Source organism: Dendrobates tinctorius, unplaced genomic scaffold (assembly GCF_039654945.1).
Source record: "Dendrobates tinctorius isolate UK_male_01 unplaced genomic scaffold, ASM3965494v1 ptg000014l, whole genome shotgun sequence".
NCBI lineage: Eukaryota > Metazoa > Chordata > Amphibia > Anura > Dendrobatidae > Dendrobates > Dendrobates tinctorius.
The window spans coordinates 5087295-5101757 of NW_027361682.1; positions in this window are offsets into that span (position 1 = coordinate 5087295).

Genomic DNA, 14463 nt, shown 5'->3' on the forward strand with positions numbered 1-14463 from the left:
GCACGATAAAACCTCCAAAGCATGTGAGTCGAGCTCAGGCCACTACTCCTTTTTGGAAGACCAAAATGTGAAAGGGTCCAAACCCTCCCTGATGGTATTGATATTTAGTTCTAGATACTCCTGCACCATTCGTTCACCACGTGTAAGACTTGGACTCTGTTGTGCTCGTGCACGAGTTGGTCTAATAAGAAGTTTCAAAGGACTCACAGAAATTGCTTCTTCCACTTCCACTGCTCCTGCTGTTGCTAATGTTTGGGCGTTGACGAATTGATGGACCGGAGTTTGGAAGTCTACAGCTGCGATGCGAACTGTGTGCTTCACTGCTGTCTTGGGGAATAGCTCTCTTAAAGCATGTTTCGATACTCCAGCATTCGCTGGTCCCTTTATGTGGCGGAAATCATCAGGCAAAATTTGGTTTTATAACGTGAATCTAATAAAATGGCAACCCAGTAGTCAGCATGATTCCTAATCATAACTATACGGGGATCATGTTGCAGATAGTGCAGCACAAAGGCATGCATATGTCAGGCTCTACCATGAGCTTCGAGACCATGCTGTGTTGGTGGCTGGCTAACAATGAAGCTCGTTTCCTCCTTACCCTCCCACCAACCCCAAACAACAGAGAGGGGACGATTATCCTCTTCATCCGACAGTTGCTCGATCATCACCTCTTCCTCCTTCATTTGGTCCTCGGATCTTGCACGTTCGATAACAGTTTGCCTGTTATCATCACCAGCCCCCCTCAATCGCAGTACTCCACCCTCCCTTGCCACCTGCCTAGATGACGACAGTCTTGAACTTCGAGAAAATGTTATCCCTTCCACAGCCTCCTCTGCTTCCGCCTCTTCTTCTGGGACCACCATCTCCTCCCACAGTCTATTCAAAGTCTGCTTCAGCATATAAATGACCGGATATGATGGTGATGACGGCGTCATCAGCGCTAACCATCTTAGTACTGCAGAAGGGTGCAGAGGTCCTTAATCTGTGCCCACTCTGTAAACGTGATATGCGCCACCTCCGCACTGCGTTGGCCCAGGCTATACGACATGACATACTGCATCAGGGCTCATTGCTCCTGCCACAGTTGCTGCAACATGTGCAGAGTGGAATTCTACCATGTCAGCACATCACATATCAAGAGAAGACCGTGTGCACTACCCGAGATGGTGCCGTAATAGGTTCCCACACCATACAACAGATAATGAAAAACTAGGCACTCAACTTATAGATTAATTCTGGTGACTTTTTAATGCAGCCCAAAATAAAGCGTTTCGGTCACATCCGGCCTTTGTCAATTACAGACTGATTTATCTACCGCATAGACGAGCGGTGGATACCACTTCTTTTCACCAGGCACGCTGACACACTGATAGCCTCGGACACATGACCAATGGGGTTAAGTCAGTAATACCCCCATATCTACAGTTTCACTTATACCGAGACGTGTCCTGCCTTTAATATTTTGGATTCCCATAACTCCTCAGCATTCTTAACAGTCTGTAATTGACAAAGGTCGGATGTGGCCAAAACGTTTTATTTTGGGCTGTATTAAAAAGTCACCAAAATTAATCTATATGTTGAGTGCCTAGTTTTTCATTATCTGGCACATCGCATATTAACCTGTTAACTGGCATGGACAAAGACCTCTGTATCGATGCAAGTCGATGAGCACAGGGGTGCGAACGTTGGAAATGAGCACTCAGCTTACGTGCTTTCTGGAGCAGGTCACCCAGGCCAGGATAGTTGCTGAGGAAACGCTGCACCACCAGGTTGAGGACCTGAGCCATGCAAGGTATGTGTGTGAGCTTTCCTCGCCATAGGGCCACCACCAGGTTCGCACCGTTATCGGACACGGCCTTCCCCGGATGCAGGTTCAGTAGAGACAGCCATTGATCAAATTCAGCCTGGAGAGCTGTCCACAGCTTTTCAGCTGGATGACTGAGATCTCCATGGCATATAAATTTTAAGAGTGCCTGATTTTGGTGCGCCCTGGTTGCGCAGAACAGCAGTGGCGGGGGTTCGCTATGCACTGTTGGAACGTATGTCTTGTGAAGGCAGAGGTTGAGGGCGCAGGTGGAAACCCTAGAGGAGGCAGAAGCAGTGGAGGAAGAGTTTAATGTAGAGGTTTGGCCTGCAAGCCTTGGGGATTCCAACACTTGTGGAGCAGCGCCTGTCCCCACAGCCACTAGAGTCACCCAGTGCCCAGTCAGCGAGATGTAACACCCTTGGCCATGCTTTCCAATCCAAGTATATGTGGTGAAATGCACCCTGGCAGACATAGATTTTGTCAAAGAACGGGTGATGTTGTCTGCTACATACTGGTGTAGTGCAGTCACAGCTGTCTTTGAAAAATAGTGGTGACTGGGTAATTGGTATTGGGGGACTGCAACGGTCATTGGCTTTCTTAAACTGCCGGTATCCACCAGTCAAAAAGGCAGCATTTCTGTGGCCAACAAATTGGAGATGGTGGAGTTCAACCTCTTAGCTTTGTCAGGCATAGGAGGAAACAATCTTTTCCGTGACCACAACTGCAGAACCATGGGCTGGTCGCAGTTCTGTAAGAGGGTGGAGTACGGTGAACCAGACAAACTGCTGGACTGTGAGAGAGATGCAGGCGGAGATGTTAGTGTTGATTGAGAAACTTCTGGTGTGATCGTTCTCTGAGATTGGTCAAAAACAACAGGCATGTCCACTTCCATTACAGCTGAAGGCGGCCTCTCAGTCAGTGTGACTCGATCGGGTAAAGAACCTGGAGGTTCTATGGTCAAAGACCTGTGTCTCAATAGCTGGCACAGTAAGGAGGAGGAAGAAGCAGCAGTGTCGATTGATTGTGCGGCTGGTGGTGGTTTATGTTCATTGGTCCGCATTTTTGCTCAGTGGGATTCCCACACTAAAGCAAGTTGATTGCGCATGTGAAGGTTCATACATGTAGTAGTCAAATTTTTGCAGTTTTTACCTTGACTCAGTTTTTTTTTGCAAAGTTGGCAGATTACGTGAGTTGGCTCATCCTTTGTAGAGTCAAAAAAGGCCCAGGCAGAGGGGGCGTGGCTGGACATGGCAAAGTGAAGACGTTCTTTCTGCTGCTCCTAACCACCATCTACCTAGCAACCAGTTCCAGTACCTCAGCATGTGCACATCAGGGGCTAAAAAGACAAGGACCCGGTCCTCCACCTGTTCTGCATCCCCCAAGGGCGATATTCAGTCTTTCCTTACCAGGGCACATAGACCGGACCAGGCACCATCTCCATCATCGCCCCTGGAACAGAGGCAGTCAGGAGATACTTGCACGCGGGGAGCATTTTCTTCACTGGAGCCAGGGGACCGGTCTTCAGACCACCAGGTAACCGGGAGGAGAGAGGAGGATCCCCAGTGAGATCCTGCAGCAGGGAGGTCCCGGAAGTCCCCATTGAGCAGAGCCTGGAGGATATGTGCCATTTCAAGATGTCCGCTACAGCAGCATTGCAGGGTGTCACACACAGCGTGCAGGAGATGCAGGTAAGTCAGAGCCACTGGCTACCTGCTGTGTCCCCTCTGACACACTTAATGAGGGCACTGGATCACAGAAGGACATGTGATTCCGTACACTTAGTTGAACGTTTGGATAGTTGGGATGCGGGGGGAAGGAAGGGGAATTTGGGTGCCACATCTGTGGAATGTACTGGGTGTGATGTTGAGGTGGAGGAAAAGGAGGAGAGGTCACTTGAAGCTGCACTTGCCATCTTCTCAAGTACATTTATTTATTTATTTATTTATTTTTTTTATATAGCGCTAACATATTCCGCAGCGCTTTACAGTTTGCACACATTTCTCATCACTGTCCCCGATGGGGCTCACAATCTAAATTCCCTATCAGTATGTCTTTGGAGTGTGGGAGGAAACCGGAGTGCCCGGAGGAAACCCACGCAAACACGGGGAGAACATACAAACTCCAGTACATACTATTTCTGGGCCTTATCGACAAGGTGTACCGCTGTGCAGCTGCCAAAGAAAGGTAGTGGTGTAGCCTGTCCAGTAACATAAGTTGTCAGTTGTCTTTGCATAGGATGTGCCTTTGCTTCTCTAGTGCTTTCACCAACATTACCACCTATATTACACCTTGAACACCAAGCCTAATTCCCCTTCCACCACGGCCTCGCTTTTCCCCAGTCATGTTGCTCAGATAGTGTGGTATGAGCACAGTATTAACACCCAAAAATAAGATTTTAAACTCTGCACCATCTGTACAAACAGCTGAATTTCAAAGTTGCAATATGGCGTGCTGTATCATGTTAGACACAGAAAAAATACTTTTTTGTGGCCTATATACCAAGCCTCTAAAACACACTAGATACTCCAAACTGTTTTTAAACTCAGGTCCCTTACTGTATGACGTTAATAACAGAAGAATTTGTTTGTGTCCTATGTATCAGGCCTCTATAACACACTACATGCTACAAAAATATTTTTCAAGTCAGGTCCCTTACTATATGACGTTAATAACAGAAGAATTTGTTTGTGGCCTCTGGATCATTTCAACCCATACAAATGATTGGCTAGCCGCAATGTGCACACATAAAGTTAGGAAAAAAAAAGCCTGCTGTGCTTACAAGAACACCTCGCCTATGAGCTCTGCAACCCCCCTCCCTTCATCATACACATGCCAAACGCTCATGATATACCACCATTGTTGTTGCTAAAGTGCGGGAAATTTGTTTGTGGCAACGCAAATATTTCCCCACACTTTTACCGAATGATACCGATTTTTAACCGATTTTATGCAATTTTGCTCGGGTTTCCGATCACAGATCCAAATGTGCTATATTTGTGCCGAATTTATGTCTGGCAAACATTCGCCGATCAAATTCACTCATCTCTAGTAGTGACCATGTGGAGCCGGTAACAGCTCCGGAGATTTCTTACATGGGATCTTTATGATGTTACATCGTCATCTTCTCCCCATTCAGGTCCCTACAATATCGGATCCTCTCAGCAGGGTGGATTGATTTAAATCACGCCGATTTAAATCATGATTTAAATCACGATTTAAATCAAAAGATTTTTTTCTATTTAAATCGGATCGATTTAAATCATGATTTTAATCATGATTTAAATCACTGATTTAAATCAAAAGGTTTTTTTTTAATATAAATCACGATTAAAATGAGAAGTGAGAGCAGTGTGCATGTGCGCCCATAGTTACACGGACGAAACTAGGGGCAACGATCTAACGCCAGGGTGAGGGGGGGACCCCAAAGTAAGTAAAAATCTTTTTTGTTTTACTATATGGCAATAGGTAGGTGTTTAAAAGCAGCATGTCTTAATTGTATAAACTATTAATAGCCTCCACATTTTGTTCATACTGCCCCTTTAATTCCACACTTCTAGCTTGGTTTCAGTTTTGGTTTAGTTTCTTTTTCCCTGCATTCAGTTGACATGCCCAAACTTGTTGGATAGTCAGCAGTACTTGGCTCAGGCTGTAGTAACATCAGCAGTGCTTGGCTCAGGCTGTAGTAACAATCAAACTTCATAAGTGATCTGTGTGAGCCATGGCAGCAGGTCGTAAGAGAGACCCTATTTGGGTTCATTTTGTTGAGATGCCAGCAGCAGATCTTGGAAAGAAAGGTGCAAGAGCAAAGTGCAAATACTGTCAAAAGGATATCCAAGGACTTGTTTGCCGTTTGAAATCACATTATGAAAACTGCAACCAGAAGGGAAATGAAGATGTTGATAGTGATACAACTAATGTCAATGAACCCCCACAGCTTCTTATGCACCAGGAGCCTAGTACTAGTGGTAAGTCTGGCAATTAATTTACAACCTATTTTTTTAACAGACATTTTACTGGGATGGTTAAAGTCTATGAAAAGAAAAATGATTTAAATCAAAAAAATCTGATTTAAATCAAAAAAATCTGATTTTTTTGATTTTTTTAAAAAAATCAAGATTTTTATCCACCCTGCCTCTCAGTGGAGATCTTCTATATAAGAGAATTCTCCTGAGTGACCATACAAGGATGGAGAGGGACAGGGACAAGATGGCGGAGAGGATATTACACCTCACCCTAGAGATCCTCTTCCGGCTTACTGGAGAGGTGAGAGATTCTGATGATGTCACATTACATCATTCGTATGTATGTGAATAACTCACACTACGACAGTCTTTAGTAAGAAAGGGGGGCCTCAAACTGTTCCTGGAACTGGGACCTTAACTATCCCTTTCCAGGGGTACTCTTGAAGGTAGAGAGGCCCATGTCTCTGGCCTTATTGTGATCCTGTTATTCCCTGATCTGTCCCTGCCCCACTCCATGAGGCCTGGGACAGAAATATAAGGCAAACAAGACAAAGAGAAAACAAGGATAACGTAAAGCAACAAATATACAAACATTCATCAAAGGCAGAGAGGTATATAGGGAAGGATAGAAATGTACCAACCAAATGGGAACAGACACCAGGAAATAAACACAAGTACCACAGCAAACTAATGATCATTACAACAACAACTCCACTCCAGCCACTTATCTTTAGCACTCAGCACAGGAAGACAAATCTCCATTAGCAACAATGGAGCAGCACAGCGTCTCCAAGGAGATAGGAAGCAAAGCTTTCACTGGGAAGGCAGAGAGAGTCTGGCCATGTTTTTTAGGTAGCAGTAATGACCAGATCAGAAGCAGCTAAAATGGAGCTGCAAGATTATGACCAGCATAGAAAGGAACCTCTTCAGCACCAAAGCAAACCAAACCCATTTAATATAAGACACAAATACACAGGCTAAATTGAAGATCTGCGATTCACAATACATAGTGATCTTCTACCCCTATATCTTCCTCAAGAGGACATTACATACTTGTGACAATAACATATGTACATAACTGGAAAGGTGAGGACTCTGGAAAAGTCTGTAGTGAGATTTATTAATGTGTCTCTCCATAACCAGGATTACACAGTAGTGAAGAAGACCTCTAGTGAGCGCGGTCAGGCCCCTATGTCTGAGGGATGGGGAAGACCCCTGAGCCCAATCACGGGGCCTCCACCTCACCCCCTGATACACGAGGACATCAATGACCAGAAGATCCTAGAACTCACCTACAAGATGATTGAGCTGCTGACTGGAGAGGTGACACTGCTGGGAATGCTGGGACATTATACAATAATGCTATGGAGGGATCGGGGGGATGACGGTATCATTGTATGTGTCAGGTTCCTATAAGGTGTCAGGATGTCACCGTCTATTTCTCCATGAAGGAGTGGGAGTATTTAGAAGGACACAAAGATCTGTACAAGGATGTCATGATGGAGGTTCCCCAGCCCCTCACATCACCAGGTAATAGACAGGACTAAATACACACTGACAATAATTATCTGTATGTAAAGAATTAATTCAGTCCCTGTGTTTCCTCCAGTTCTATCCAGTGAGAGGACAACACCAGAGAGATGTCCCCGTCCTCTTCTTCCACATGACTGTAAACAAGAAAATCATAATGTTCCTCAGGATCGTCAGGTAGATAGAGAGAAGGTGTCTTGAAATATTCATTATGATGTGTCGAATGATGTGAAGGTCTTGTGTTAAGTCTTGTTTTATCCATCAGGGTTTAGAGATGAGAGCATCGGCTTTAGGTAAATTGAATTCACTTCAAATTTTACAAAATATTTGGATTCTTCTTAATCTGAATTTTTTGTATTATTTATGGACAAGCCGTAAGACAGGGTCATCAGTACCTCCGAGGTCAGGTACCAGGAGAGTTTTTAATACAGAAATCCAAGACAAAGGCATGGTCAAGTAACAATCCAGGGTCAAATGCTAGGAGGGTACATCAAGATAAGATAAACAGATAGTCAGAAGCAAAGGTGCCAAAGGTCAGAGAGCGTCAAGAGCAAAAGGGATAACACACGTGAATAGTCAAGACTAGAGTTGAGCGATACCGTCCGATACTTCAAAGTATCGGATCGGAATGGATCGGCCGATCTTAAAAAAAAGTATCGGTATCGCCGATTCCGATACCGGAAGTCCCATTCAAGTCTATGGGACTTCCGGTATCGGAATAAGAAAAATCCTGTTTTTCCCTTGTACAGCCTCTCTGGGGTCTGTACGGGCCTTTCGGGGGGCTGTGCCGGCCTGCCAGGGGTCTGTGCAGGCTCCGGTGGTCTGTGCAGGCCTGCCGGGGGGCTGTGCAGGCTCCGGTGGGCTGTGCCGGCCTGCCGGGGGGCTGTGCCGGCCTGCCGGGGGGCTGTGCAGGCTCCGGTGGTCTGTGCCGGCCTGCCGGGGGGGCTGTGCAGGCTCCGGTGGGCTGTGCCGGCCTGCCGGGGGGCTGTGCCGGCCTGCCGGGGGGCTGTGCAGGCTTCGGGGGTCTGTGCAGGCATCGTCCGATGGGACTACAAGTCCCATCGGGCGATGCCTGCTACCATGACAGTGATTGACACATTAGCCAATGATGGGACAGTAGTAGTCCCATCATCCGGCTAATGTGTTGAATGTAAAAAAAAAAAAAAAATTACATGCTACATACATACAACATGCATACTACATACATGCTACATTCATACTACATACTACATACATGCTACATTCATACTACATATATACTACATGCAACATACATACTACATATACACTACATGCAACATACATACTACATATATACTACATGCATGCAACATGCATACTACATATATACTATATGCTACATACATACTACATATATGCTACATACATACTACATATATACTACATGCATGCTACATACATACTGCATGCTACATACATACTACATGCTACATACATACCACATATATACTACATACTACATGCATGCTACATACATACTACATACATACTACATACATACTACATACATACTACATGCATGCTACATACATACCACATACATACTACATACATACTACATGCATGCTACATACATAACACATATATACTACATGCATGCTACATACATACTACATGCTACATACATACTACATACATACTACATACATACTACATGCTACATACATACCACATACATACTACATACATACTACATGCTACATACATACTACATATATACTACATGCATGCTACATACATACTGCATGCTACATGCATGCTACATACATACTACATACATACTACATGCTACATACATACCACATATATACTACATACATACTACATACAATACATTCATACAATACATACATAGACATACAGTACATATAACATAGAGTAACATACTTACCAATACTTGTCACATTGTTCCCCGAAGCCATTGTCTTTTACGGAATAAATATTAACATAACAAACCACAAAAATACTCATCCACGATCCGAAGCAGTCCACGAGTGTGTCCCACGACGATCTTGGGTAGAGAACTGCAGCATCAGCTGTTGCTGCCGTTCTCTACGGGCTGCAGGAATCCAATGACGGAAGGTAGGTATCCTTCCGCACTGTATTCCTCCGCCACTTAAAAAAAAAAAGTCCCTAGTCTCACTTTATGCCATTGCTGTGTGGGAAATTCCCACGCAGCAATGGCATAAAGTGAGACTAGGGACTTTTTTTTTTTTAAGTGGCGGAGGAATACAGTGCGGAAGGATACCTACCTTCTGTCATTGGATTCCTGCAGCCCGTAGAGAACGGCAGCAACAGCTGATGCTGCAGTTCTCTACCCAAGATCGTCGTGGGACACACTCGTGGACTGCTTCGGATCGTGGGTGAGTATTTTTGTGGTTTGTTATGTTAATATTTATTCTGTAAAAGACAATGGCTTCGGGGAACAATGTGACAAGTATTGGTAAGTATGTTACTCTATGTTATATGTACTGTATGTCTATGTATGTATTGTATGAATGTATTGTATGTAGTATGTATGTAGTATATATGTGGTATGTATGTAGCATGTAGTATGTATGTAGTATGTATGTAGCATGCATGTAGTATGTATGTAGTATGTATGTAGTATGTATGTAGCATGCATGTAGTATATATGTAGTATGTATGTAGCATGTAGTATGTATGTAGCATGCATGTAGTATGTATGTAGTATGTATGTAGTATATATGTAGTATGTATGTAGCATGTAGTATGTATGTAGCATGCATGTAGTATATATGTAGTATGTATGTAGCATGCATGTAGTATGTATGTAGTATGTATGTAGCATGCATGTAGTATGTATGTAGTATGTATGTAGTAATTATGTGTTATGTAGTATGTATGTATGTAGTATGTATGTAGTATGTATGTAGCATGTAGTATGTATGTAGCATGCATGTAGTATGTATGTAGTATGTATGTAGTATTTTTTTTTTTTTTAACATTTAACACATTAGCCGGATGATGGGACTACTACTGTCCCATCATTGGCTAATGTGTCAATCACTGTCATGGTAGCAGGCATCGCCAGATGGGACTTGTAGTCCCATCGGACGATGCTTGCACAGACCCCCGGACATCAGCACAGCCCCCCGGCAGGCCGGCACAGCCCCCCGGCAGGCCGGTACAGACCCCCACAGGGTGCACAGACCACCGGCAGGCCGGCACAGCCCCCCGGCAGGCCGGTACAGACCCCCACAGGGTGCACAGACCACCGGCAGGCCGGCACAGCCCCCCGGCAGGCCGGTACAGACCCCGGGCAGTCCACACAGCCCCCCGGCAGGCCGGCACAGCCCCCCGGCAGGCCGGCAGAGACCCCCGGAAGGCCCGAAATGACGGCGCATCATGATGCGCACACACCGCGCATCATGATGACGTCAGGCTGTCAATCAACTTTGAACTTCCGATTCCGATGCCGACTTCCGATATTGAAAAAATATCGGAAGTCGGTATCGGAATTCCGATACAGCAAGTATCGGCCGATACCCGATACTTGCGGTATCGGAATGCTCAACACTAGTCAAGACAAATTCAAGGTCCAGCACCAATATTTGGAAATCAGACACAGCAGCTAAGCCCACATATCTCTGAGCAAAGCTACAGCTGCCAATGGTCTACTCATAGCTAACCAGCTAAATAGCTAACAAATTAACAAGAATGGAAAACACCTGGAGGAAAGCCCTCAGGCTAGGCCAGATTGAGCAGCAGAGCTACCAATTAAAATGCTGCCAGCCCAGCACACCCCTATCTCAGATTGGACAACTGGGCTGCCACTCACAATACTGACAGTCCAGCACATTCCAAGTCCTATAGGCCAGCTGAGCTGTTATTTACAGCGTCCCACAGCACAGTGAGTGATGTAACAGTGACATTTTGCTTATTGTGAGTTCAGTAAAATGGCTGCAGTTTATTATGTAGAGCCCTAGCAAAGAAACAAAAAAATTAATAATACTCACCTTATTGGTCTCCTATTCTTGAATCACAGCCCTCATCCGTTACTTTGCGCATCTACCTCTGGCTTCTTATTTATTTCAGCACTTTGCACAATGTCCTCTTTATCCATCTTTATTTGGGTCTGGGGCTGGAGCAATTTGAATGAATTCAAGGTGAATTTATTGTTCCTTATTATGCTTTAGTCCCCTTTGTTAGGATGGAAATAATAAGACCTCTCTATTATCCTGTTTGAAGCTTTGAAGGCCATGGGAGGTCCCATGCCCTAGTAGATTGGTGACTGTAATAAGGTGGCCATTCATAGTTGGTGGAGATAACAGGGTGAAGCTCATCATAGACACTAGATGTTATCTGGATCTTCTCACAATTTTATGGTTATGGAGACTGCTGCTTAGATTTAGGAGCCGACAAATTGGATTTCTACATGAGAAATGAAGCTTTGTGATAAGTACTGCTGTCATGTCATTTGTAGTCTTCATGCTAATCACTATTTTCTGGTCTTCAAAAATATTGTACACAACGTCTCCATATGTCTGTGACTTTTGAAATATTTGTTTCAGGGTGAAGATCTGCCCCATATTAATACTACAGAGACATATGTGAGGGGTGATGAGCGGTGTAAGGAGGAGATACCTTCAGATAACTGCACAGGTGAGTAGTGACCACTAAATACCAAGAAGACAGATTCTACTCGGTCACTGACTGGTGCAATTATGTGGTATATATTTTTGGCTCGTTACCCAGTTTTTGTCACTAATTTTACTGGAACAAAAATTTAAAAATATGCAAAAAAAATATAAACCACACAAAAATGTGCATGATATGTTGTGGATTTCTCTGTGTAAAATATATTTAGTACATATGAATATTTAACCTGCCCATTCCATTTCTTTTCATTTGAAGATTGGGGAAGGTGGATAAGGTACAAACAAAAGAATACACAGCACTCTGTAAGAGCTAAGATGTCTGTAGACATTCAATATATATAATTTGATCTACATTACTGCTATATAGTATATGTTTTTAGAAAAGGAAGGCTGAGAGCTCATCAGCCGTGGCTGTATCTCCTACTAGCCCTTTATTATAGTTAACAATAACTAACATGTTGGAAACACATAAAACTGCTATCTCTGAGCTGAAGCCCTATCAAGAGAACAAGAGCAACTCCACAAACATTATTAATCCTATAAAGAACAAAGGAGCAATGGCCCTCACAGCAAAAAAAATATATATAAAGTGAGAGTATAGTAAAGTACAAAAAGTCTTTATTAGTCAAACTCACATTGATAATATGGGCATATAGCCCTATTGCAACAAACAAGACAAATGTTAAATCTGCCTTGGCTGTATCTCCTACAAGCCCTTTATCATGTAGACTTGCAGCCTCGGAGAGGCTTGTTTGATGAATATTAGGTTAGGTTCTATAAAAGAAAGGTATGCCTTTTCGCGGCTGATGGTCTCTCAAGTATTGGCCAATTTATGCTTTAAAGGGAACTTGTCAGCAGGATTGTGCAGAGTAACCTACACACAGTGTCAGGTCAGTGGCATTATACTGATTAAAATGATACCTTGGTTGATAAAATCCATCGTATGGTTGTTCTTTAATCTTTATTTTCAGTTTTATTTTTTTAACCCCTTTACCCCCAAGGGTGATTCATGACTGGGCCAATTTTTACAATTCTGACCACTGTCCCTTTATGAGGTAATAACTCTGGAACGCTTCCATGGATCCCACTGATTCTGACTTTGTTTTCTCGTGACATATTGTACTTCATGTTAGTGGTAATATTTCATTGATATAACTTGCGATTATTTGTGAAAAAAATGGAAATTTGGCGAAAAATTTGAAAATTTCGCAATTTTCCAACTTTGAATTTTTATGCCCTTAAATCACAGAGATACGGCACACAAAAAACTTAATAAGTAACATTTCACACATGTTTACTTTACATCAGCACAATTTTGTAACCAAAATTTTTTTTTGTTAAGAAGTTATAAGGATTAAAAGTTGACCAGCGATTTCTCATTTTTACAACACCATTTTATTTTTAGGGAGTACATCACATTTAAACTCACTTTGAGGGGTCTATATGATAGAAAATACCCAAAAGTGACACAACTCTAAAAACTGCACCCCTCAAGGTGCTCAAAACCACATTCAGGAAGTTTATTAACCCTTCAGGTGCTTCACAGGAATTTTTTGAATGTTTAAAAAAAATGAACATTTAACTTTTTTTCACCAAAAAATAACTTCAGGTCCAATTTTTTTAATTTTACCAAGGGTAACAGGAAAATTTGTACTGCAAAAATTATTGTGCAATTTGTCCTGAGTACGCTGATACCTGATATATGGGAGGGGACCACTGTTTTGGCGCATGGCAGAGCTCAGAAGGGAAGGAGCGCCGTTTGACTTTTTCAATGCAAAATTGGCTGTAATTCAGAGCGGATGCCATGTCACGTTTGGAGAGCCCCTGATGTGCCTAAACAGTGGAAACTGTTGTGAGTTCATTTTCCCCTTCGTCACTGAGGTCTGGTGAACTCCCTATTCTGGTAAAGGAAGGTAATGAGCCTGATTATCAGGCACCTGAGCCTAATGAGGATGACTGGCTGAGTGGAGTCACTGACTGGATATAAGGCTGCCCATGCCCTTCTGCCCTGCGGGTGATTTCTCGGTGGACTTCTAGGACACCAGTCTGATTCCTGCTCCTCTAAAGCTAAGTTTTCTGCTTTGCCTGTTAGCATTTGTGTTTTGTTTTTGTTTTCCTTGCTTTTCTGGATTCTGCCATTCCCTGCTGGGATGAGCTGAATCTCCTTTTGCCGGTTGCTCTGTCTTCAGAATATTCCTGAGTACTGACATAGCATTTTTGAAGCCTAGCGTCTTCAGGGCCTTTTTCACTGTCAGTCTGTTGGCTCTTATTTTCATAGGGTTTTTCACGGATTGCAGACAGCAGCCTTCCTGTCCTTTCCTATCTAGTTAGCTTGGGCCCCGTCTTTGCTCAGTCTATCTTTCTGTCTGTGTTAGTGTTTTCATCTTGCTTCACCGTCATTATATGTTGGGGGCTGCCTATTGCTTTGGGGTCTGCTCTGGGGCAGTTTAGATTTCCCCTTTCTTTCTTTAGGCCTATTTAATTCTCCGGCTGTGATCGAGGGGTCTAGGGCATCGTAGGA